The following is a 3,067-nucleotide window of genomic DNA, read 5'->3' on the forward strand; positions in this document are numbered from 1 at the left end:
GGGCTGGCTGGCATGTGGGGCTGGGGGATTGAACCGCGGTCCCTGTGCTTTAGCGAAGCTTGTTCTCAGTAGGTGCTTTAGACCACTGAGCCATCTCACCAGTCCCTCTTCTGTTTCTTGATGTTTATTTTTTTAAATTATTTAGTACAGGATCTCACTACACAGATTGGACTCATAGTGATCCTGTTTTTCAGCCTCCCAAAGTGCTGGAATTACAGGCTTGTGCCACCGTGCCCAGTCTCATTCACTGTCTTGGCCTGCCCTGGGGGCGGGGCTGGTGTGGCAGGCAGGTGATCCAGCCCCCCACCCCCACCTGTGTCTACTGAAGCAGGTGCTTTAATCCCTTGAGCTATCTGGCCTGCTCTGTGATTCTTTTTTTTTTTTTTTTTTTTGGGTGGTACCAGGGATTGAATTATGGACCTTGCACTTACCAGGCAAGTACTTATTATATTACACTGAACTATCTCTCCAGCCCCTCTTCTGTTTCTGTTTAAATCTTTTCCTGTTATATATTTGGCCTGCTGTGTAAGTTGCCTTATAAATACATGCATTTGAATACAAAAAAGCATAAAATACTCTGAATGAAACCTAAGTATTATACATAATAGATTAATTTTCTTCATGACATTTATAGAGGAAAACGTTTCTCAGTAAAATTTTCATGTAATTGGAACTTCAGTGTAGTTTAGATAAAAAGCATCAAGTGCTTTTGAGACATGTATTTTGAAAATGTATTTCGTACCTCCAGTTTTCCTAGTGTTTGATACAGTGTAACCTTTTCTGTATTATAGTGTAGTACGCCTATCTTTTGTATTGACCTCTGGGTTATCTGACCTTATATCCTTGTTTTCCCCACATTATTTTGTGGGCCTGCATTGTTGTGCTTTTGTGTGTACCCTGCCTCGCAACCTGTTACAGATTTCTCCCTTCCATCCAAGCTCTTTCACATAAACAAGCTTGCCTGGTCAGCTGCTTCTGTCTCCCTTCTTCTTAAGCTTTTGCTCTATGTATTTGTATTTGTTGTCACTCATAATTTGTTGGGTGACATGTATTTAATCTGGAAATGTGTGTGTAAGAGAGAGCCATTCTAGTGGTTTAGTTATCTAAATGAGAAGCACTCAAGGTGGTGGTGTAAAGTTCCTGTGCCCTCTCTGCTGTGTCGACTGTACCTGACTTAGTCCCGCAGCTTGGCAGTTCCCGTCTTCTGGAGGTTCAGCTGGTGCAGCCCCTGGGCAGTTAGCGGGTGTCCTCTTTGGCCTTGGCCTCACTGTCTCCACGTGGCCTTTGACATAGTAGAATTGCACTTCATTTCCTTTAGACACTGTATTTTGTTACATATGGCAATTTTTCACATAAAAATATTGAACAGATGTAGGGACACACAGCTGTCACCCTGGATCCTTGGGAGACTGAGGCAGGAGAATTGCAAGTACAAGGCCAGCCTGAGCAATTTAGTGAGGTTATCTCAAAATAAAAATGGAGGCTGGCGATGCAGCTCACTGGTGGAGTGCTCTGGGATTCATCCTCATCGTTGCCAAAAAGAATTATACCTTGCACTCCCGTGCTGCTGCAGCAGCCAGTAAGGCTGCATTCTGGCTTCACAGAAAGGGCCCTTCCAGGGTGTGGCTTCTGGATGTAGCATTTCACGTATCTTTTTGTGTATACAGAAGCACCCTGGAAGCAGGGATGGCACCTTCAACTGGATTCCATGGGTGCTTTTCCTGTGCTATTCACTAATGAGTAATTTTGAATTTTGGACCCACTCCTGATCTCACTAGTGAAGCTGGAGATCCACTGTCTGTGCGCATAAGCATCTCCTGCCTGCCTGCCTGCTGGCTGGCGGCTTCCTTGCCTGACAGCTGAGCCGGGCCCAGGGGCCAGCCACACACTGCGCAGGGATTGCACACCATATGGACTGTAACACTTGGGCCACGTGGAGTCAGAGCTCTGCGTTCAGCCACCTACTGGGCACCTGAGGCCCAAGAGAAACCCTTGCTGTGGGAGAAAAAACCACTTTTAAGGCCACGACTGCCTCAGAAGAAAGCACAAACCATGCTGCTTAGTAAGTAGCAAATTAAGGGCTTAGGCAGTTGTTCTCTGTCCCTTCCATAGTCTCTGTCAGTGCCATAGGCAACGTTAAAACAGTTCTTTAAAAAGTAGTTGTCTGTTTTTCTTCCCCAAGTGCAGACCCCATGCGCACTAGATAGGGGCTTCGCACGTGGGACCCCAGCCCTTTTGGAGACAGGAGCTCTCGGAGTTACCCAGGCTGGCCCTGACCTTCCTGCTCACTGCACCTGGCAGGCTGTCCTTTTTTTTTTTTTTTTTTTTTTTTAATGTGAGATGGTTGATCTGGAGCCTGCAAGGAGCAGGCTGGCCCAGATGTCACCAAATCCACAATGTTTTCTGCCTCCAATCAGGCTGTCCTTTTTGCTAATACGTAAACATTTGTTTTTAATATTCTTTTTGGACTATGTGTTACTACAAATTCACTGTCTCAAATGCCTAGAATTTCCAAGAAGTTATTCCAGAGTGTGTGGTCATGGTTGACATTTTAACACTTTGACATATGCTAGGTTGAAAGTTCACAAGTGCGTGAGCTCATATTTGCTGTGTACTTGCCTGCATGACTTCACTGCCCTCAAATTTCAGCGCTCCTCATATGCATAGTGGGGCCATTTAGTAATGATGTACTATTAACTATATAATTAATAACTAACACCTGCCATTTTTGTGTGGGTAAGAAAACGCCCAAGCCTTGTGACATGTTCTGTGTATTTCAGTGTAGGATTATTTAGGGTGTGCTGCTCTCACCTCTTTTGTTGTTTACTGTTGTCCGTGTTCTGATTTTGATTATCATCATTATTTTATTGTGTAGTGCTGGGGATTGAACCAGGGCCTGTGCATGTAAGGCAAGAACTCCACCACTGAGCCCAGCCGCAGCCCTGTGTTCTGATATTGACAAGGGTGATGGTGGTGGTGGTGGTGGTGGTGGTGGTGATGGTGATGGGATGATGGTGGTGGAGGTGGTGGTGGTGGTGATGGTTTGGTGGTGGTGATGGTGGTGGTG

General features: G+C 45.5%; 1 protein-coding gene across 9 annotated transcripts in view; it reads left to right on the forward strand.

Annotated features, from left to right (window-relative positions):
- Ezh2 (enhancer of zeste 2 polycomb repressive complex 2 subunit) overlaps positions 1-3,067 on the forward strand; it is a 67,458-nt gene that overhangs the window by 51,182 nt on the left and 13,209 nt on the right. The gene's annotated exons all lie outside the window — the stretch shown is intronic.

The sequence above is a fragment of the Octodon degus genome, unplaced genomic scaffold (assembly GCF_000260255.1).
Source record: "Octodon degus isolate 3935 unplaced genomic scaffold, OctDeg1.0 scaffold00027, whole genome shotgun sequence".
Taxonomy (NCBI): domain Eukaryota; kingdom Metazoa; phylum Chordata; class Mammalia; order Rodentia; family Octodontidae; genus Octodon; species Octodon degus.